At 47.3% G+C, this 24,362-nt stretch overlaps 1 long non-coding RNA gene across 4 annotated transcripts in view; it reads right to left on the bottom strand.

Moving 5' to 3' along the window:
- Positions 1 to 24,362, bottom strand: part of LOC135897317 (uncharacterized) — a 115,842-nt gene that overhangs the window by 21,083 nt on the left and 70,397 nt on the right. The window contains exon 3 of one of the 4 annotated variants that reach the window (XR_010563012.1): positions 23,703 to 23,750. The exons of 2 other annotated variants lie outside the window; for them this stretch is intronic. This is a non-coding gene — a long non-coding RNA (uncharacterized lncRNA). Of the gene's footprint in view, positions 1 to 23,702; positions 23,810 to 24,362 lie in introns of those variants that run through there. One more of the 4 variants, XR_010563011.1, reaches the window with a different exon arrangement.

The raw sequence follows: 24,362 nt of genomic DNA, 5'->3' as shown, positions 1-24,362 counted from the left end.
AGACATGAGGGCAATGGGATGACGAATAGCGTAAGACGACGATGGCACAACCACCGGCTGTCTGACGACGACGCAATGACGATCGCATGACAGCAGCGACGTAATCATGATTAACTGACGACAGCTTGATTACGATATAATGGCGAAGGACTGACGTCGGTGCAGCAACGATGGCATGACAACGGGTGTGACTGACTACTGTGTGACGACAATGGCATGACAACGACTGTGTGGCGACGACGGCATAAAGAGAGCTGGCTGCCGAATCCACAATGACGACGATGAAACGACCGCTATGGCATCACAACGAAGGTATGGCAACGAATGCATGGCGACGACTGCATAACGACGACACAATGATGACGATGACATGACTGGTATGAGGACACTATGATGACGAAGACTGCATCACAAGCCTGTATGACGACGATGACGTGACAATGACGGCATGACGACAGTCGGATGACGGAGCTAGAGTGACGATGATGAAACGACATCGACGACGTGCCGACGGTAGTGTGACAATGAATGCATGACGTTGATGGCCTGACGACGATAATGACGAGAACGCGACGGCATGAGGAGAGTCGGATGACAGAACTGGGATGACAACGTTACAACTACCACGATGGCATCAAGGCCACGAGCAAAAATCTAGTGCCATCACTTGGGCCACTGAGTCGGCGTATAGAAGGCACGACGACGACGACGGCGTGATTATATATCAAGAAGCCGGAATGATCACCACGGTATCACGACCGCGAGCACTTACGTAGTGACCCAAGCTTGATGGCTAACTATGCAGGCCTAAGATAGATAGATAGATAGATAGATAGATAGATAGATAGATAGATAGATAGATAGATAGATAGATAGATAGATAGATAGATAGATAGATAGATAGATAGATAGATAGATAGATAGATAGATAGATAGATAGATAGATAGATAGATAGAAAGACAGACAGATGAAGTAGGCAAGGAATGCTAATCGCATTAAAAAAATCACTACAACCACAAAACATTTTAGGGGCGCTGGCTGTTCTTTCGCCTCTGGTATGACAGCCTACCTCTGGCCTCTGAGCACAAAAGCCCCCATTTATCGCTTGTGTACGCTCGCGAGCAGCCTTGTCGCCTCGCTGCCGTGTTCACTTCTTAGCGGTTCGAGTCCATATGATCTCACGCATCATTCGTTTCACTGGTTTCCCGCTCACCTAGGGTCGGTCGCGGGTGCTCCCGCGAACCTCAATGGGTCTGCTCACGAGGCTGCGCGTGACCTCACCGACCGCGCTTCCTCTGTAAGGAGCGCCAACTCCCCTCCTCCCTACGGCGACAGGGACGCTCCTGCTACTCACAACGAGGTTATTAAATTCTTCATGTCTAGAAGCGCCTTTCCACCCCACCATCCCATCGTGAATAGGGTGCAGGCCGTTTCGCTTAGACTTCTACAGACCAGCACATATCCGTGTCTGTCCGTTCTACGCGAAGCTTACCCCGACGTATATCGCGACGACGCATGCCCGTCCTGCGGGCAGACCTCTACTCTAGCACACATGCTCTGGGAGTGCGGGTGGACATACCCCAAATTCATCAAGGAGGAGTGGGACACGCTTCTGCGTAGCCCTGCTCTAGACAAGCAAATCCTGGCTATCCGGCGTGCCCGCGACCGGGCCAATGGGCTAGACCTGCTGGTCCCAACGTGGGACTAGCCGGGTGTGCGACGAGTTCGCGTCCTCGCCAGACTTGCAATAAAGTTTCCTCACTCACTCACTCACTCACTCACTCACTCACTCACTCACTCACTCACTCACTCACTCACTCACTCACTCACTCACTCACTCACTCACTCACTCACTCACTCACTCACTCACTCACTGACTCACTCACTCACTCACTCACTCACTCACTCACTCACTCACTCACTCACTCACTCACTCACTCACTCACTCACTCAAACACTCACTCACTCACTCACTTGTTCACGTGGTGCAAGTTTCTCACCTCGGTGCATCTGGGGTGCTTCGATACGATGCTTATCGAGATGCAGCGTTGATGCCGCACCCTTTTTGTTTCACGGTGGTGCACTGAAGCATAGCTGAACCGAAAAAAAAGAGCTGTTGCACAGTCCCAAGTTGCTCGACCAGTAGTGGCAAACATCAAATGTGCTAGAATGCGCATAGGTACATTTTTTTTACCTCGATAATAGCGTCATCAACACACCTGAGTTACTGGAGTCCGTGAACATAGAACATGTAGACAACCATGGAGTGCGGAGTTCCGCTACATAGGTGCTTCGGGCTCTTACCATTGGCAGCGATGGGTTACGTTACTGGGTGAAATAAATGGGGACAGCGTAAAATTTTGAGAGCATGCATATTTTTCTTGTAATTTGAAATTGCTCACGATTGCTCGGTAACTTCGGACTGCGTAAGCCTATCGCTGCTTGTAAGCCTATCGCTGCTTGGTTTGTGAGTGGTGGCGCTGGCTAACACTCCCAGGGTTAGTTCTAGTAGTAAAAACATAAATACCCCAGAAAATGGATGAGAAAACGGCGCCGCAGTAGCTCAGTTGCTACGAGCATCGCACGCGTAATGCTAAGACGTGCACGGGTTCGTATCCCACCTGCGGCCAGTTGTTTCTTCATCTACTTTTATTTCCATTAAGTTATGACTCATTTAACTCATTTAGTAAGTACAAGTAATTTCCCCTTTGTTTTCCTTGGTGTCCTTGTGTTTGTTGGCTTCTTATGATATTGTGACACGCTGACGATGTTTTAATCATCGTCGGAAGAAGACGATGTTCTGGGCTTCGCGCTCTGGTTACCATCTTGTCACCTGATATAATTATTGTAAATATTCTGTAAATACACGTCTGAGTGTTTTTAACCCCGTAACATTTTTGGTGGAGGTTGCGGGATCATTATCAAGAGAGAGAGAGAGAGAATAAACTTTATTCAAGAACCCCGGTCCGGGTTCGCCCGCTTTGTTCTAGTTGTCTGCCAAGCCGAGCGTCGTGATGAGCTCGATCATGGCACGTACGTAGTCGGGGGAGGAGTCCGCCAGCCACTCCTCAAGCGTCGTAGGTCTACGGATGGGTGAGAGTTTCGCAAGGCTAGCCTGAATAGCGAGACGGCTCCCCGGACAATCCCACAGAATGTGAGCATTGTCCGGGAAGCCGCCACATGCCATGCAAGAAGGTTTACCATGCAGGCAAACCTTGTATGTAGTGTTGGAAGTGTGGGGACAAGAGAGAGTGCGTCTGTGCACGCCTCCATAGTACCGCCTCTCTTCGATTCATGTGTGTATCCGCTTGTGGATACTTCATGGAGTTGTTTAGTAAATCATCAAGTTTTTCGCGCCTTTCCGCCCGCGCGAAGGCATATTGCTCATTCAGACTCAGTGGGTCCGGCCGGGTGCAGCGGTGGCGTAGAGGTAGAACACCCGCCTCGCGTGCAAGAGGTCCGTGGTTCGAATCCCGGTGCCGGCAATTTTCCACCGGATTAAAAAAAAAGAAATTCGCGTGTTGATAAAATTGCATAAACAGGCCTGGAGTGTGGCCTGATCCCGGTGACCAGAACCGGTAACGCACTCCCTCACCAGAGCAGGATTGGCCACCCTGGTGCAGTACTTGGCCACAACCTCCTATATGAACAACACAATCAAACCCCGGCCCTCAGTCCCCAGCAGCTGTGAAGCAACTGACCACGGCGGCGGTCAGACCTGCCACGCAGCAGAGGGTGCTAAGAATCACTGGCTCCGGACAGGCCGCCATTGGAATATGAACCTGGCAACGTTTAACGCTAGAACGTTATCTAGTGAGGCGAGTCTAGCAGTGCTATTGGAGGAATTAGAGGGCAGTAAATGGGATATCATAGGGCTCAGTGAAGTTAGGAGGCCAAAAGAAGCATATACAGTGCTAAAAAGCGGGCACGTCCTGTGCTACCCGGGGCTTAGCGGAGAGAAGAGAACTAGGCGTCGGATTCCTGATCAATAAGAATATAGCTGGTAACATACAGGAATTCTATAGCATTAACGAGAGGGTGGCAGGTCTTGTTGTGAAACTTAATAAGAGGTACAAAATGAAGATTGTACAGGCCTACGCCCCTACATCCAGTCATGATGACCAGGAAGTCGAAAGCTTCTATGAAGACGTGGAATCGGCGATGGGTAGAGTGAAAACTAAATACACTATACTAATGGGGGACTTTAATGCCAAGGTAGGCAAGAAGCAGGCTGGAGACAAGGCCGTGGGGGAATATGGCATAGGCACTAGGAATATCAGGGGAGAGTTATTAGTAGAGTTTGCGGAACAGAATAATATGAGGATAATGAATACCTTCTTCCGCAAGCGGGATAGCCGAAAGTGGACGTGGAGGAGCCCGAACGGCGAGACTAGAAATGAAATAGACCTCATACTCTGCGCTAACCCTGGCATCATACAAGATGTGGACGTGCTCGGCAAGGTGCGCTGCAGTGACCACAGGATGGTAAGAACTCGAATTAGCCTAGACCTGAGAAAGGAACGGAAGAAACTGGTACATAAGAAGCCGATCAATGAGTTAGCGGTAAGAGGGAAAATAGAGGAATTCCAGATCAAGCTACAGAACAAGTATTCGGCTTTAACTCAAGAAGAGGACCGTAGTGTTGAAGCAATGAACGACAATCTTGTGGGCATCATTAAGGAGTGTGCAATGGAAGTCGGTGGCAACTCCGTTAGGCAGGATACCAGTAAACTATCACAGGAGACGAAAGATCTGATCAAGAAACGCCAATGTATGAAAGCCTATAACCCTACAGCTAGAATAGAACTGGCAGAACTTTCGAAGTTAATCAACAAGCATAAGACAGCTGACATAAGGAAGTATAATATGGATAGAATTGAACACGCTCTCAGGAACGGAGGAAGCCTAAAAACAGTGAAGAAGAAACTGGGAATTGGCAAGAATCAGATGTATGCGTTAAGAGACAAAGCCGGCAATATCATTACTAATATGGATGAGATAGTTCAAGTGGCTGAGGAGTTCTATAGAGATTTATACAGTACCAGTGGCACCCACGACGATAATGGAAGAGAAAATAGTCTAGACGAATTCGAAATCCCACAGGTAACGCCGGAAGAAGTAAAGAAAGCATTCGGAGATATGCAAAGGGGGAAGGCAGCTGGGGAGGATCAGGTAACAGCAGATTTGTTGAAGGATGGTGGGCAGATTGTTCTACAGAAACTGGCCACCCTGTATACGCAATGCCTCATAACGTCGAGCGTACCGGAATCTTGGAAAAACGCTAACATAATCCTAATCCATAAGAAAGGGGACGCCAAAGACTTGAAAAATTATAGACCGATAAGCTTGCTGTCTGTTGCCTACAAAGTATTTACTAAGGTAATCGCAAATAGAATCAGGAACACCTTAGACTTCTGTCAACCAAAGGACCAGGCAGGATTCCGCAAAGGCTACTCAACAATAGACCATATTCACACTATCAATCAGGTTATAGAGAAATGTGCGGAATATAACCAACCCTTATATATAGCTTTCATTGATTACGAGAAAGCATTTGATTCTGTCGAAACCTCAGCAGTCATGAAGGCATTACGGAATCAGGGTGTAGACGAGCCGTATGTAAAAATACTGAAAGATATCTATAGCGGCTCCACAGCCACCGTAGTCCTCCATAAAGAAAGCAACAAAATTCCAATAAAGAAAGGCGTCAGGCAGGGAGATACGATCTCTCCAATGCTATTCACAGCGTGTTTACAGGAGGTATTCAGAGACCTGGATTGGGAAGAAATGGGGATAAAAGTTAATGGAGAATACCTTAGTAACTTTCGATTCGCTGATGATATTGCCTTGCTTAGTAACTCGGGGGCCAACTGCAATGCATGCTCACTGACCTCGAGAGGCAAAGCAGAAGAGTGGGTCTAAAAATTAATCTGCAGAAAACTAAAGTAATGTTTAACAGTCTCGGAAGAGAACAGCAATTTACAATAGGCAGCGAGGCACTGGAAGTCGTAAGGGAATACATCTACTTAGGGCAGGTAGTGACTGCGGATCCGGATCATGAGACGGAAATAATCAGAAGAATAAGAATGGGCTGGGGTGCGTTTGGCAGGCATTCTCAGATCATGAACAGCAGGTTGCCATTATCCCTCAAGAGAAAAGTGTATAATAGCTGTGTCTTACCAGTACTCACATACGGGGCAGAAACCTGGAGGCTTACGAAAAGGGTTCTACTCAAATTGAGGACGACGCAACGAGCTATGGAAAGAAGAATGATAGGTGTAACGTTAAGGGATAAGAAAAGAGCAGATTGGGTGAGGGAAGAAACGCGAGTTAATGACATCTTAGTTGAAATCAAGAAAAAGAAATGGGCATGGGCAGGACATGTAATGAGGAGGGAAGATAACCGATGGTCATTAAGGGTTACGGACTGGATTCCAAGGGAAGGGAAGCGTAGCAGGGGGCGGCAGAAAGTTAGGTGGGCGGATGAGATTAAGAAGTTTGCAGGGACGGCATGGCCACAATTAGTACATGACCGGAGTTGTTGGAGAAATATGGGAGAGGCCTTTGCCCTGCAGTGGGCGTGACCAGGCTGATGATGATGATGATGATGATGATGGGTCCGGCCACCACAGAGGAGGGCCCGGGAGATTTGCGCGGGATGTGGCATGTGCCACTTCGTTCCCTCTGATCCCTGTGTGACTCGGAATCCACTGAATCCGCACTCTAATGTTAGGGTGTACGTTGAGGTGCGTTGTTAATGCTGAGTGTAGTGCCGCGGAAACGTTTCTGGCGGCGAGTGCCCTGCATGCAGCCTGGCTATCTGTTCGAATGAGCAGATTTCGTTCGTGTGGATTTGGCATGGTCGCGGCTTCCACGATAGCTGTAAGTTCCGCTTGATGTTGTGACGTAATATTGCAGTGCAGGCCCCATGATAAAGGTGTAGAGTCGGTTGCCACCCCTGTGCAGAAGCCTCGATTATTTGGAGAGGCGTCCGTGTATAGGATCCAGTCGTCGGTGTCGTCCTTGAGGTGTAGTGCTCGACTTTGTCGTCTTTCTGGTTTTGTGTCTGCCCCCATATTTCGAGGTATTGGGTCGACGGTAATATGGTCTAGCGTGTCCCACGGGGGATATTGTTGTTCCCTGTCTGGGCATTGTGGGACATCGTAGCCTAGATCACGCATAAATGCCCGTCCCTGTCTAGATAGCTTCAGGCGACTAAATTGTGCCTCTTGGTGGAGTTGTTTCAGCTCATCCAGTTTAGGCAGCACTGCCGTCTCATCAACTCGGTTGGATGGCGAATATTCAGGGGTGCCTAGAATAACTCTCGTTATCTGCCGGAGCATGGTTTCAAGTTTGCCTTTTTGTGTTTTGGTGACTTGTAAGTATGGATATTGGTACATTATTCGAGGTATAGCCAGGGCCATGGTGAGTCTTCTGAGCTGGTGCTCTTTGATACCACTCACCCTTTGTGTTGTTCTTGTAAGTAGCCTCTTGACTTCATGGAGCTGCCGAATTGTTTGCCGCACCCAAACGTCGGCCTTACCATTGTCCTGCAGCCAAAAGCCCAGAAGCTTGATATTATCAAGACGGATTTACGGAGCGGGCTCTCCTAGGCTGAATCTACAATGCCAGCTCAAGGCGAGGATGCTTCGGGCCCGTCGGCACCCATGCCCACCGTCATTTTAGCCCAACCCCGCGACCCAGGAACCTTTTCTGGCACCGACGACACTGATGTTGAAGACTGGCTTCAACTATATGAGCGGGCGAGCGCCAGCAACCACTGCGACCAGACCATCATGCTCGCGAATCTGATATTTTACCTCGTGGGCACGGCACGCGTCTGGTTTCAGACCCACGAGGAGGAACTTACCAGCTGGGACATTTGTAAACAGAAACTCAAAGATTTGTTTGGCAAGCCAGTTGGACGTCAGCGCGCCGCCAAAGAGAACTCCCTTCGCGTGTCCAGACATGCACAGAATCCCATCTCACTTACATCCAGGACGTGCTCGCTCTGTGCCGCAAAGTGGATCCGAAGATGTCCGAACCAGATAAGGTTGCCCATGTCATTAAGGGCATAGCAAATGATGCCTTCCATTTCCTTGTCTTCAAGAATTCTTCCACTGTGCAAGCCATCATTACCGAATGCCGGCGATTTGAAGAAGCCAAGAGTCGGCGCATTGCCCAGCCATTTCCCCGCCTTCCCAACACGGCTGCTACGTCCACCTGCGAAGACCTCCGCAGTCCGCCCACGCCCAATCGCTCTGATGACATCCTCCATGTCATCCGACGTGAAAGAGAAGCCGCATCTCCTGTCAGAACCCCAACCCATGGCCCCGACAGTTGCCAGGCGACCGTCTCATTGATACAGTCCGTCGTGCGCCAAGAATTGGCCGACGTTGGCTTGGTCAACGTCTGCTCAGTTAATCGGCCTGACTACACTCCGTCCAGCACTCTCGAACGCACCCGCAGCCTGAATGCCCCAACGCGGTATCGCAACCCGGCCGAATGGCGTACTCCAGACGACAGGCCTACATGCTTCACTTGTGGCCGTATCAGCCATATCTCACGTCACTGCCGGTCTTCGTGGAAGTCGACCCCCTGGTCCTACCACCCATCCCACGGCCCTCATGCTGCTCCCCGGTTCGCCCCGCAAACGCAGCCAGCAAATTCTGGCGACACTACTCGTCTATACTCGCTCTAGCCGCTCTCCTTCGCCACGTCGCCACTTCTCCCTATCGCCCCCATCTCGCCGATCACCGTACCCTAGTTCCTCCCCGGCGCATCCTTCCGGGAAACTAACGGGTGCAGCACCTGGAGGTGATACTGCCAAACCGACCCGCCGCAAAAATCCTCTTTTGACCTTGCCCACACATCGGGACCTCATTAACGTGAACGTGGATGGCGTGCCTGTTACGGCTCTGATTGACACTGGGGCGCACGTATCTGGGATGAATGCTCAGCTTCGGAATCGTCTCAAGAAAGTCCACACTCCTGCCCCTTCGCCTGTGGTTCAAGTCGCCGACGGTGGAACACCAGCCGTTATTGGCATGTGTCCGGCTCGCACGAGTGTCGCCGGATATCATACTTCTGTTTTATATTATGTACTAGAGCACTGCCCTCACGACTTCATCCTGGGCCTTGACTTTCTGTCTACACATTCCGCTTTGAGAGACTGTTCTGCTGGTGTTGTGCAACTCGCTCTACCTGCTGCTAATTGCATGACGACCATTTTTCTGTAGCATACATTTGTTCCGTAATCATCCGCAGGGCGTAGTGTTTTGCCAGTGTGGCTGTACAGCTTTCACAACGATTTACGGCTCAGATTGCATGGTGACGCAAGTTTTAGTACTTTCACATACAGCGTACAAAATGTTTTTCGCGAATCTCCAAGTGTATTGTATGCTCAGTTACATTAAGAACTAATTCATCGGCACGGCAGTTGAATTCACAAACTGTGTCCGTTGCCGCGATTGCCCTGAAGTGTATGGTATGCTCAACGACACAAATGAACAATGCATCAGCACGATGTAATGCTTTGTCACTAAATTCATCCGAGAAGACACCTCACTTCCAGACGTAACCCCCAGCGACTATAAAAATTTTATATGCTACCGTCGCAACAAAATAGCAACAAACTAACCTTGGGCACGGCTTCTTCGCCTTGCCGGCCACGCATTCTGTCGATTGCGTTGCCAGCTCGGCTAGGAACGAACGGAGCTACCAACTTTCTTCTCCGTAGTACCTAGGCGAAATCTCAAGGACCGAAAGTCCCAACATTTCTCTCTCGCGACCACAGCTCCTCGCGCATGCGCAGAAAGAGCGGAGAAATCCAATTATGATGTACTCGTGCTCCGACGTGGTCTGCGTCACGCGTCTTAAGTTGTATCACTCGCGCGCCTCCTAACCAGCACCGAGCCGGTGCTTCAGCCGCCGGGGGTCATGTGACACGCTGACGAAGAAGATGTTTTAATCATCGTCAGAAGAAGACGATGTTCTGGGCTTCGCCCGCTGGCTAACATCTTGTCAGCTTATATAATTATTGTAAATATTCTGTAAATCCACGTCTGACTGTTTTTAACCTCGTAACATTTTGATTATTAAAAATCGGGCGTATCGGTTCCCTTTCTTCTCGATCGGTGCCATTCTTGTTGCGCACTTCTTTCGAACCGTCAACCCACAAAACCCGCGACCAAGGGACGGTGGCTTGAAACATGTTCGAGGGCGTCTTTAAGGCAAGCTATTCAGTGCGGCAAAATTATTGTTCATTAGTAGCATACTGCAAAAAACAGCAATCAAGGATGCATGGCTGCGATCACAGAGAACAGAAAGAAGAAGAGAAAAAAAAAATGCGGCGGCTTTTCAAACGCGTATAGTTGCGTGACATTTCTAAGTCTCATTTTATTAAAATGACCTGTACTCCAACTTACACGAATCGTCTTTTCCGGCAACGCCTAAAAGAATGCCAAGAATGAAATAGTGCGATACACAGGACAGAGAGCAAGACGATACAAGAGCGCACTCTGCCCTGTGCATCGCAATACTGTATTCTTGACACTGCTGCGCCAACTGGCCTATTACTAACGAACGTAAACACTAAACCCGCAAGTTAGCACGGATTTGTGAAAATACCGGACTTGCGGTGACGACACCCACAAAACAAAGGGCCCTTTGTAAAGAATGGTGACGCTTCTTAGACCATCTCAATGTCCTGTAGATATCTGCTTGGTGTCGATATAATAACTTGGAACAAGCTAAAGAAACTGCCTGTTACCGGGAAATGTGAAAAGCTTGTTTGCCACCAGGAACGTTTAATATTAATTCTGATTGATATATCCACGGAGACTTGAAGGTGAAAGCCGAATTCTAATCCAGAAATAGTTATTTGGCTCCTTTTTTCGATGTTATGCACGAAGGTAAATGAAACAATAAAATAAGAAATTACTTGAAGACGGCATATCGCATAATTGGAATAATGTTTTTCGTCTACGCCCAGTATCATTACTTAGGTTTCGGTATTATCTTCAATAAAATTTATTTATTTATTTATTTATTTATTTATTTATTTGTTTATTTATTGTCCAGCCCTCAAGATATTACTGGTCGCCAATCCAGTCCTACATCCAATCCAGTCTAAAATGTTCGGATAGCCTTAGCCGTAGCCACCAATATTTCCCCAGTTTCAATGTCCAGCCGTACAACCAGCGCATCTTGCGAGTCCCGGAATTGAGCACATGGAGACAGAGATGACGGGGCGGTCGATGCCCGACCTGACGCTACAGGAGGTCACCCAACATCGTGGGTTGGCTAGACTCGTCCATCTCGCCGCAGGCAAAAAACTAACTAAAAGACAGGAAATCGTCTGGAAGAAACTCCAAACGAATACCTTTCCATTCTCCTTAAAGGGACACTAAATGCAATTATTAAGTCAAGATAAAGTATTAGTTTAAGGCTAGAGAATCCCTAAGGCGTCAATATTATCGCGAACAGAGCCTTAGTAATCGAGAAATTGACGTAAATGCAGGACACGATAACAGACTCCCCCGGGACATTCAAGTACATTCCCGATAACGAAGGCACTCCTCAAATAAATTCTGTCGCTAATACTCAACCACTTGTTATATAAACATCATTTTATTGCATTATAACACGAAAAAGAACGTTATTTCGCCAGTTTTATGACATTTTTAGAAAAACGACATCACTGACATTATTACCCTTGACAACGACGCGGGCGGTCTTAATGTTTAGCTTTCGCTCGAGTCTGCGTCGCCCGCGCTTTCGCCTTCCAGTAGTTTCGTTATCGCGTACTGCAACGCGCTGGTTTTGCGAGCTTGCAAAACGCGCACAACCTGCAAGTGGGAGAAAATTTCACTTCCGTGTGATATCGCGGGATGCCTGAACGGTCCCCGCAACTTGGCCAAAAGCAGCGGCGAATCCACCCCCTGTCTTGGCTCGATTTCTCCATGGCTTCGCGTTTGCGTTATGTGTAAAAGACCGTATCGCCGTCTGTTGGGCTCCATTTTACTCACCAACGACAGCAAAGGGCGGTGATGACATATGCGACGTCACCCCTCCCTGGTTGAGTGAGGAGAGATTTGAATTGCGATAAAGGTATTTGGACCCTTCAGATGCAATTTTCTCATAAGCCAAGGCTTTGCACAAAACAAGCATTGCGAGATTTCTGGAATGGTATTTAAACAGCCTACGGCGACTTAGTATTTTTCTTCGGTGTCCCTTTAAATATAGTCATACATAAGCCTCTCCATATGCTTTAGCTACGCCCAACTCTGCCTAACAGAATGAGCAGACCTCTATCACATTTCATGGAGTTCCCCTCACATGCCCCGAAATTACTATCCCCAGGGCTTGCGAATCGCAGCTCCTCAGCAGTGGGAGGCCAGGCTACTCATCTCGGATACAGACGTGCAAATCTGGGTCATGGAGCGGGCAGCGGCAGCCGCCAGTGTTAAAGGACTTCTGGCCGCCTGACCACAAGTGGCCTAGGCCACTAAGTGACATTTTTGTTCCGTCCTAATACGGTTCTCAATAAATGTTTTTGCTCCTCGTGCCCTGTCTTAGACCGAAGAAGTCAGTTTGGCTTGCAGGTCAACACGATGCCATCGGAGAAGGAGTCGAAGCTGGACAGAGAGCTGCAAGCCCTGCACGAGTCCTGCTTTGCGGACGGCCTGACGCGAGCCGAGCTTCGACATGTGGCGCGGGCTTTCGTCGAGAAGAAACGAGCTCTGCCGCGTCGCAGGCTGACCAAGAAGGCCATCGCCTGCACAGCAGTCGTGCTCTTCCTCTTGCTGGTGGGGGAGTCCATCGAGTGGAGGCTTTCCATGTGCGGCCGGCTGCTTCTAATTGCTGTGAGTGCCTTTAATTAGGTGTTAACTATACCCTTTAGAAAATATCAAGACGCTCACTCTTACTGGGAGAAGCGGTTTTGTAAGCCAGAAAATACGCAACAATGAAAGGAGGATGGGGTTGAAATTTGCACTCCGACCTCCCGGGACGTCTTGTGTTTCGACAGCGCCCCCTGCTGTCTGGTTACTTTCTATCAAAAAAAAAAAAGGAGGGGGGGCAGACACTCCCCACTAGGAAATCGCCTCATAGCTCGTAGCAGTCTTTAGAATCAATACTTATGAAGCTTATACTCTACCCTTTAAACCAAGACTACGGTACTTTAAGAGATAAGCAACTTCAAAGAATACCACGCACACTATTACGATCTGCCCAATAAGCTAACTCCTGCAGCGTAAGCGCTGTCTGTTGTTGTACTGCTTCATGTATCGCATAAGTTGCCCGATCACGCGCTCGTTTGCGTCCATTCTCCTCCTTCGTATAAGGGCTCTCTGTTGTTGTAGTGCTTTTCTTTCTCGCATAATTTGCCCGCACGATACGCACGCCTGCGTTTCAACAGGTCCTAATTTTCACAAGTTTCTCTGGTGCTCCAGATCCAATTCTCTCGCTGCTTGCGTTTTCCGCGCGTACATTGCCCGACCAAGCTCTCGCCTGCGTTCCAAGTTGGCTGCGTTCCGTACATGTTCCCTCAAAGCGTTTTGACGTCTCCGTTCCTCGTCACTGAGCAATTTTTTAGGGAGCGGCACAGTCACAGAATTTAAATATTCAATGTGATACAGCGAATGAACTCACCCAGAAATATTTACTGGCCTAATGGCGTTTTTCACTGGTCGATCTGGAGGGGCCACCGAAATCCTCGAGCGAGCGCTCAGGTTTCACGAATCCGAATCGGCCAGCGGAGCGTAAAAACGCTCCGGGGGGAATCACACAGGAAGTACGAGTACACGTCGCACAATCTGGTTCCGGAAATCATGCCCGACTTCCGCTCTGTACGTTTCCACAACCAAAGTCGCCGTACCCCGTGCGTAATTTGACCGCGGCCATCGCAAAGTCCGTCATTTCCATGTCGCGCCCGCAAGGATTGTGCATGGACAACGTACATAAAAGGCTTCGCACAGCACCTGCGTCACCTCGTAATTGCTTTCGTCCAATCTCATTGCTAAACGCGAGCTCTGCAGCAGCACCGAACGCAGCCATTTTGCGAAGCAACACAATGTGGTGCGTACCACGAGACGTTCATTTGAGTGTGCGCAGGCACGATTAAGAGCGGGCGCGAGACAGAAAATCTGGGGGCTTTTGCTGCTTGAATATATGACTCTGCCTAGGCACTACGGAGGAGGTTTCTTAGCGCGTGTTGTATGCGCTTGTACCGGCATTGCGGAGTGCGGTCGAGTTTGTTTACGCTGCGCCACTGGCTGCCGCGCGGTGAGGCAGTGGGCACGGACGCCCCATTTGGTGGTCGCTGTGTCTGAAGGGGCAAGGTTCTGACTGGCGTTGTGTAAGTCACGGGTCACTTTTTTTCGTCGCGACGATACATTGGATTCTTTACGAGCACTGCTCCAGGAGGGAACATGTAACCGGCAAGCGGAGGCCTCAGGAGAGCACCTGAGGTTATAATAATGCAGGTGGCGCAGGATCTCCAGGGCACCCAAGGGGTAGCGGGGGGATCAAAGCTGGAAGCAAGGGGGCCCTTGAGTTGCGGCTGCGGAGGCCGAAGCGTGCCCCGGGGTGTTCGCATAAAAAATTGGCTGCGGACAGCCTATATTATACACCCCTGGCACGCGCAGGCCTCGGCGAGCCGCAACCCACGGGGCAGTCCGGGTTCTAGGTTTGGTGACTCCGTTGCCGCTTTGGTGTCCTGGAGGTGCCGCCAATAATGCGAAATAATGACACGTTGTTACAATTAGTAAAAAAAACATGATTGAATAAATATAATTACGTCCATGTGCCAACTTGTGACGCCAATTTCAGCACTACCGCGCGCCGCGACTTGTGCAACACCAGTCAGAACTGTGCCTCTGAATGTACGTCGCACAGACTTTCTCGACCCTGCGGCGCCTGTGTTGAGTCAGTCATCGTCACCAGTGGCCTTTCACCCCCCTTACGTTCAACCGCGGTTGCTACGGCGCTCTGCCTTCTAGATTTTCAATATATGCGGCCCGGGCTCTACTACTACGGTCGCTGCTGCTCCCGCAGAAACATCTGTGATGTTATTTACAAGGTACATCGCTGTAAGGCGCGAGAAAACTACTATCCGCCACGACTGACTTAGCACAAGCGCCGCAGATGCGAGACACTCCGTCGGACACAGCGGTCGACGGATCGGGAGTAAAGTGCCCGCTGCTTCACCTATTTTACCGCGCTGGCAGCCAGCGTCCGAGCATTTGCCTCGAGCTCCACCACTGGAAAAGCTGGCGCCGCCGTCGGCATGACGTGCTTTTAGGGATCACGTGGACATAGCGGCCGCGTCGGCTGCTTCGGGAGCGCCGAAGCGAGCTGAAAACGAGAGTTTAAATTCCCTTGTACGCTGCGGTCCTCATTTAGTGGCGAGATTTTCCCACTTCAAGTGTCTCCTTTGCAACGCTGGAAAGCACTACAATAGGTAGTAGCTGCCTTTGAAGGCGCGCAACATGGTAGGCTACTGCTCGGTGCCGCAGTGCCGGACGTACGCAACGGAGCCCGGTGTCAGCCTTATTCACACGTAGCCGCAGGACAAGAAGCTGCGTGAAGCTTGGCTAGCGAAACATAAAACCTGCAAACAGTAATCGGCTACAACTCGGGTATGCAGCAAGCACAGACGCGAGGAAGATTTCTGCTACGGCGCCGGGTCTGCGATGTTCGGAAAAATGCGCACTGAGACGCTCGCCCGAGTCCGTTGCCCGACTAATGTCATGACGGTTTGGTCTATGAACTTGTGGATGCTATAGATACTGACAAGTTCACTGGAGCGGAAAGGGAGCGGTAAGAAGCACATTAAAAAAAGCATGGCATATGGTCATGTTTGTGTTATGAATTCTGTGCACTGGATTACAAAAAAACAAGCAGCGGGAGATCGCACGCTGAAAACACCAATAAGCATAAAGTGCGACGCAACTCGAGAAATAATATTGAAACGTCCCAGAATTTAGAAGAAAAAGATTGAATCGTCGCGACCGCACATCATAGTCCCCGTAGACGTCGAAGTCTCTACAATGAAATTGTTTTTCAACAGCTCTGATAGCGCCCACGCAACAATGGTTGCTTGTATACTGTCAAATGCTCATATTCTGCGGCCTAAAGCTCATGGCACGGTGCGAAAGCACGCACGCGGCGAAAGCGAAACAGTGCGCGGACAAGCATGCGGACGCGCAGTCGGTCGCTGCGAATCTGTGAGATCGCTGCATTGAGGCTTCATTCTATTACGCTCCATTTAGTTATACAAACACTATAAGAACATATTTTACATTGTTTGCTCTCAGCGTTTACCCACCTTTCACGCAAGAAAGCTGGTTCGGAAGTCTCCATCGCGGCGACCGCGCACAGTGGCGTTCATGTACGTATTCGGTAAAGAGATAGTGTCTGTAAACGAGACTGTGATTTCAGTTTGCCCAAGATTATTATTTAGACAGTAAAAAACTTCTCTCGTTTCGAAAGTGCTCACAGAAATGTCCAGGAGAGCTCGCGCGTGGTGTTTTCAGTGAGCGCTGACAGCAAAACCTATGAGGAGCGCGCCGCGTGATCCCTCATACTACGCCAGCGAGGCGCTTCCGATAGATGGCGACTCCGTAACTCCTCGTCGCCAATAAGTAAACTCGACCCCACTCCGCAATGCCGGCACGCCTAGGGACAAACGCCTCCAAGACGCGCTAATCTCCTCCGTAGAGCCTAGGCAGGAGCAAAAGCCCCCAAATTTTCTCTCTCGCGCGCACTTTTACTCGCGCCTGCACACAAGCGGCTTACCTGCAGCTTACCGATTTTGCTTGAAAATGGAAGTGACGCGGACTATTTCCGCCCGTATCCGCGCCTCGGTGGCGGAGCAAGTGAGAGCGATCCGACGCGGAGCGAGTTGATCCGAAACGACCAGCGGAAAGCGCGAATCCGCTCCAGATCGACCAGTGAAATTCGGATTCGTTGCTACGGAGCAAAAAATCCTGCTCAGAATCGACCAGTTGAAAAACGCCACAAAATTTGATGTACATCCCCCAATGTCAAGCGTACCGGACCAGCGTCGTCAAAGTTCTAGCAATAGTTTGGGCTTCGATCGGGCTCTATAGAGGCACCACACTTTGGGCGGTATCTGACTGCTTTCTGACAAAATACGGCGTCGGAGGTTTGTGCGCCCACAAGTAGGTGACGGTAAGCGTACAGAAGATTGTGTGACGATAGGTGACGATTGTCTACTGCTTTTGAGAGAGATTTACCTAGACAATACCGTTTGCGTTGAATAGGAAGGGATGAGGAGCGAGGAGAAAGTTGATATCAACAAGGGAATGAGGCAGGGGTGCCGTTTATCCCCATTGCTGTTTATGATGTACATGTACATGTTGAAGATGGAGAGGGCTCTAGAAGGAAGCAATATCGGGTTTAATCTCTCATACAAACAGGCGGGTACAGTATAGTAGATCAGCAGTTTCCAGGTTTATTTTATGCGGACGACATTGTGTTGGTAGCTAACAAGCAAAGTGATTTGCATTGTCTGGCTAATATCTGTGGACAGGAAGGCAACAATTTTGGTTTGAAATTTAGTGTTAAAAAATTAGGTGTAATGGTATTCAATGAAAACAGTGAACAGACAGTGGCAATACAGGGCCAGGAAATACCTCGGGTAAGATAATATACATACTTTGGTATATGGATAAACGAAAGCAATAGATATACGGAAACACAGGAAAGAACAATAACAGTGAAGGAGAAGATAAATGTCAGCCATAATGAAGCACAGGGTGCTTTAGGGATACAATAGCTAAGATGTTCTCCGGTGTATGTGGAAAGGTGTAATGGTTCCAGGACTTACTTTTGGAAATGCGGTTGTTTGCTTTAAGTCAGGGGTACAATGAGGACTCGATGGGAACCAAATGTCAGTGGGAACCCTCGCATTGGGCGCACACGGGAAGACTACAAATGAAGCTGTGCAAAGTGATATGGGCTGGACTAAAGTCCCCCTTAGGCTGGACTAGTTTTGAAGTGAGGGAAGCTCGCAGTAAAATTGATTATGAAAAACGACCGAGTAATATGGAAGAAAGCAAATAGGCTGGGAGAGTGTCGAGGTATCTGTGCAGGAAAAACATTGATTCACAGTGGATGAAAAGAACTATAGGAAGCTTACCAACGAGTATGCGGCCTGTAGGGTGGGCAACACAGCAACAAAGAACGTCAAGCGGAAAGCCAGACAGGCTGAAATAATCTCATCGGTGGCGGCAATGGAAAATAAACCTGCCATGAGTAACTACTTAAGAGGAAAAAACGAAATCGCGAAAGAAACAATTTATGGTAACTCAAAGGGAAGCTCATTACTTTTCGAAGCGAAATTGGCATGCCCTAGAACACGCACCTATAAAGCGAGATATAAGAAGGAAGAAGAAGCATGTGCTTGCTGCGGTAAAGCTAGGGAAACGATAGAGCATGTTTTATTAGAATGTGAAGGCGTCTATGCAGCGGTCGATTTAGGCACCACTGGCATCCTTGAAGCTCTTGGGTTCAGCGAGAGCAGTGGAAAAGTAAACATGTCCGCAATAGGGATTAGTAAGAGGCGATTGGAAGATTGGTGGAAGAAAAGTAGGGAAATGACAAAAAACGGAGACGTATAAAAGCAAGGTTCGCAATAGGGAATCAGAAAATTTGGTTGTGGGAGTTCATTGGGCTTTTTTTTTTTTATTTTTCAACCTAGGTAGGACATTAGGCAGTATAATAGCAAGAGATTGGTGGCGCAACCCACCACCCCGTTCCAAGAGGGGCGCTCATAACATCCATCCTTCATCCTTTGTGTATTCACCGAAATTCAGCTATTCAAGCATAGATGGCGCTAAGGGTTTTCTGGAGGCACAAAACGGGAAAGATGAACGGAACAGAGCCGGGCCAAAGAATACTAAGCATTAAGAAGGATTGTATTGCATTCTTAATGAACAACCTTTATACTCATCATAGGAAGTCTTGACATTTGTAGCGGTAAAACGATTTATATGGATTTCTTTAGATCTCTTGAAATCCACGACAACACTGACACACGGGCGCTGCGCTTTCGGTGCGAAGTTTAAAGGGACACTAAAGCGAAACAATAAATTAGTTTAGTCTAATGGAGCATTGTTTGAGAACCCTGCAGGCAGTCATTTCAAAAAAAATGGTTTGATTATTAGAGGAGAAACTGAAGGTCCAAGTATCAGTATTAGAATTTCGCGCCAAAACCCCAGCGCCGCTATGTCAGCGTGACGTCAGGGATTCCAAAGTATGTTTTCGCATTTGGGCCGCGTTGGCTGAATAAAGGTTCCCGAAACTTGCCATGTTTAATATTTGGTTCCTTTAGAACACTATGTAGTCAATCTGAACCGCTATATATATTTAATAGGCCCCAGAAGATGCCATAATAAAGTTTTTCATCCATCCATCCATCCCAGAAGATGCCATCAAAATCCAAGACGTCACAGCCTCCAGGTGCGGGAACTTAAGTAGGCGTCGCCACTCATATTTCGTTCTTGCGCTTTTTCTGGCTTACCAAACGTCTTATCGTTTAAGAGTGGTGTTTTTGGTGTTGTAGAACGGTAATTTACCGATGCAGAAGAAATCATTTTTCACTTTATTGTCCCTTTAAGAAACGGAAGTATCGGCCTTCACATTCCCCGCTGTAGCCCTTTTACAGCACCACACCCACGGACGTCGGCATAGTTGCTCATGCGCCAGCACCCGCCATTGAGCGCCTTCTGATCAGTTTTTGCTCACTTGTTTACTATAGCCACAGTGATGTCCTCGAGCCCCTTCCTCTAGTGCTGACAGCTATTGAAAGAGCTGTACGTCTCTTTATATGTCGCTGATGACAGGAGCCTTCAGACTGGGGGTAAAATCAGTTCCTTTACTGCACCATGCGCACTCGGCGCGTTCCACCCCAGCAGACGTCTACCCTCCAGCTTGATATAGCTAAGGCCACAGCTAGAAGTATTCTCTTGTAAGCTGTACTCTAAAGCTAGACCTCTGCAAGCCAGCTGGTTGATCAGCTAATGCACCCTCCACTTATCACTAGTAGCCATCTTGGGAAGCACTGCTGTAGCTGCAATGTAGACATTTGATTTTCAGACTCGTTTCAGCTTAGCAGGCGCTAAAGTTACCTCTACTTACCACGTTTACGATCCTGCAAAGTTGAATTCTTATTTTACATGTCACTACAAAAGCACAAGAAAAGCAAGAACCGCAGTGAAATTTTCACTTTGGCTGCAGCCAGTGTCTTTTTCGTGCCAAGTTAATTCCCAACTTGCTGAGCTGTTGTCAAGCCTTGATTTCACGCCACAAAAATATTGCACAAATGCCAATTTGGCAGTCATTTAAAGAAGTAATAAATACGTGCAACAAAATATTTTTTGTCAATACATAGCACCAGTATCGAAGTCACCCAACGCCCACAAAAAAACGTATTTATGCTTTGTATATTGTTCTCCTGCTGCTTCCTTTTAATCTGCAAGACAACTATTTTTGCCGATGCTCGTGCAAGTATAAGCATTTCTAGTGATCAAATGGCGTTAGCACTCATCAACTTTATTGTGTACCAAAATTGTCAATTAAACAATATTGGATGTTTTCATGCAAATTCTGGCGTGAGCCACTGCGCATGTATGGCAGAAAAATAAACTTTTCATTATGCCCCTTTATTTTTAAGAATTTAAGTTACAACTTAAACAAGTATTGCATTTCAGTCTAAGAACACACTGTGTGCACCAAAACATTTCAGTCCACTCATTTTGTTAAGCCATTCTTAATGTTCGAGCATCGTGCCTTTAAACTGTTCTACTTCTTCAGAGTCAGAAAGGGCCATTGTTTTGTGACACAAGTGGATCAGTATTGGCATACTGTACTATCCATGCCGGCTTTAGCAGTGCACTTAATAGGCATGTCTTTCTGAAATAGAGCAGCAAATGTACGATTCTATTTCCCTGGCCCCACAGGCCATGAGCCGATTGCACTGCATGTGCACCTTATGTTCCTGCAGGCTTGCACTGGTACGAAAGTGCATGGAAGCGTGTGCAAAAGCCACGTATGCCATTTCCACAAGCAAATACAGCCAATAAATACTACTATCACCTCAGATAAGCTGCACTCTAAACGGTCGCATGCAGTACTAACGGAAGCAGAACTGGGCGCTAATGTGTGGGGAGTGCATAATAAACAAGATAAAACAGCCTGCAGAAAAGCTGTTTCCTGTCTCTACGCAAACACAACCTTCCATAATGGCTCATAGATGCTCAAGGGAGCAGTAAAAATATAGTTTATTTCATAAATACAAATGATTATTATTTATGGTTGCAATACGCCTAATACAATGGGTCCTTAGTAAATACAACTTCTCTACAGAGGAAATTACTTGTACTGACTAATTGAGGATAAAGAAATTATAAATTATTGGAATTGAAAGTGGATGAAAAAACAACTTGCCGCAGGTGGGGAACGATCCCACGTCCTTCGCTTGATGTCTTTGTATACCAAATGCTCTACCAATTCAGCTACCACGGCGCAGTTCTCCCATCCACTTTCTTGGATATTTATGTTTTACTACTAGAACTAACCCTAGGAGTGTTAGCCAGCGCACCACTCATATGATATGATTAATAATATGATATGATTAATAAAACTCTGGCCCCTCGGTTAACCTCCTTTCTTCTCGTTAACTTCTCTACAGAGATCTTAAAAACCTCAATTATCAATGCCACAAAAAATAAATTTGTCTGAGGTAAATTGGCAATTCAAGTGTTCATAAAACGGATACAGGGATCAATTAGCTTTTTTTGTGGGCATTATTAAATGCAGTAGCCTTTATTTTCGAATAAAGCAAGCAGTGCAGAGAAAGGACAGGCTAAAACTTGAACAGAACTATAACTTGAAAGGGAGCAAAGGTGCATTCACAAAGCTTTCTCGAAGAAATCTTTCCAGTAACCAACAAGAGTTATTTTGCCTAAATCATGGCTGCAAAAAATATACAATTTAAAAGATGCACACAGAACTGATTTGTGGTGCTTTCAACAGTCACCAGTTGGAATTACAAGTGAACTGTCGCTTGCCTACCACAAAGAGCTCGTTGTGGGCTCTGGGGTATGTTTTGGTTAGGAGGCCCACCATTTCTGCTAACCGAAAAGACTTGATTTTCACCTTGGAATACCTTGTTGCAAACTACTACTGACGACCGGAACTCCCATGCAGAAAGTTGGCCGACGAGATCACAGCTACGGGGAATGTCCTTCTTCGTGCCACCTTAGGGAAAGGTGCAGCAGCTCAAGCAAGATTACAAAGACGGCGCCGAATAAAACAACACACGAAGAAGGGAGACACGAGACAAGCACGTAGGCGCACTAACAACTGAGTGCTTTATTTCATGACATAGTAATATATAGCTGCTGTCAAGGATCAAAACAACAAGAATAAACAGGGCAGTCATCTGCATCGCACAAGGAAGCCAAGATACAGAATAACTTCTAAGTGTCGCTCTCAAGATACGCCAGTTCCTTTGTTGAAAGAGAAACTCACCAGCACATGCTCAGTGCTCAAGCAAGGATAGGCGGGCTCAATGATTCAAAGGTACTCTGCAAAAGTTAACACAAGGCATCAACAGTGCAAAACAAACTGTGCATCAGAATTATTACTTTCTTTTGAAATCAATCAATGCGCCTAAGAGAAATTAATTAACGGAGTATTGACAGAACAATCTTGTGCCCCACTTTTGTGCTTCTTTAGATAGTTGCCAACCCCACAATTATGACATGGAGCCTCAAATCCTTGACGAGCACAAATAATTATTATGTCACATTTTATGCATCTAGATTGGAATGTAGTCCAAGTGCAGCACTATTTTAGGCGTGACTAGGAGACTATTCACATCACCGAAACCATAGTTGGAATTCATGCGATGTCACAAACAGCTCAAGCACGAGCCAGTTGGCTCAGGGCACAGTTGACGGTGATAAAATGACTTTGTCACTAAAAGCTGTCAAATTGACCCTTCCAATTGCTCGCTTCTTTTTAAGTGCAGGAGGGCTCTCTTCCCTGTTATCCTGCCGAGTGTTGAATGATCTCTGTTTTCGCAGCACGGTCATAGTGTGTGCATACGTCAGTTGTGTCTCGTACCAGGAGACCACCACATCGAGTACTGCTGACATGAATAGACTTCTGTTTCACGTCCAAAGGCACGCTACATTTCACGCAGGTCTTGAGCTGTCACATTAAAATGTAATGTGTTGATCCATAGTACTTCTGTATTATTAAACAATGAATTAAGGCTCCAAATCATAATTAGCGAGTTGACAGTTATCCATTCTTGGTATAAAAATCAGACAAATTTTTTTAGTATACTAAATAAAAACTAAGTATCCTCTTGTCGGCATCAACAATGACACACAACCTTATCGTCATTGTTTTGATGTCAAATTCACAGTGAATATGGTAAATTTCAAAAGGGAAAGGACATTTTCTTTACTGACAAACAGCCCAAAAGCTGGCAGCATTTAAGCATCACAATTTAGGGAGCTAGAGTTCAGACTTTTAAATAACTAAATTAAAAAACAAGAAGTTCTCCATCAATAAATGCAAGTATTGCCCACTTTCATAAAAGCCAGAACACACATTAGAAATTATATGTAATTGGGATCACAAAGTGGATCTCATTTACCTTTGAGTCACAGATGACGCTCAGGCAGCAGTTATATCAGTCGGTCTGCCACTATTTTGATAGAGATTGACAGCATATTAGCTCATGTTGGGTCGTTCCTCAATTGCTGCCTTTGAAATTCAGACAACATTGATCAGCTGATGCAAATAGCACAAACTACCTAAATTAGAATAGCAAAATAATGGCACATTGCCTATTAACAGCCAAGCTGTACTGGCCCACGTAAAGCAAACAGTTTAATTATGATAGTTCACTATTTAACAAACAAAATGCACCTTGTTGTAGCGTTGTTTATTGTCTCAAATTTATTGCCATTTCTTTTTCTCTGCAGCCAAATTAACCCCACATTACTTCAAGGTCACATTCAATGACAGCTATGAATTGCTGCATCATTTCCTGTTGCAGTAGGAAAGGGAGAATTTCATATGAACAGCGATAACTTACACAGAGAGAGAGAGAGAATATTTAATGGCAGAAAGGTGGAGAGGTCGGCCTGAGTGAAATGCCTCTAGCCTGCTACTCCACGCTGGGAAAGGGGTTTGGGGAATGACAGAGATAGGATGTGAAGAGGAAGGAACGTGGTGGTATGGTGGATATGATGAGGACTGCACAGCACAATGTTTCTGTGTAATGCGTACGTGTACACTTCACAGCACAGCACAG

This window comes from Dermacentor albipictus, chromosome 2, assembly GCF_038994185.2.
Source record: "Dermacentor albipictus isolate Rhodes 1998 colony chromosome 2, USDA_Dalb.pri_finalv2, whole genome shotgun sequence".
Classification (NCBI taxonomy): domain Eukaryota; kingdom Metazoa; phylum Arthropoda; class Arachnida; order Ixodida; family Ixodidae; genus Dermacentor; species Dermacentor albipictus.
This window is presented reverse-complemented; position numbering and strand designations above follow the sequence as displayed.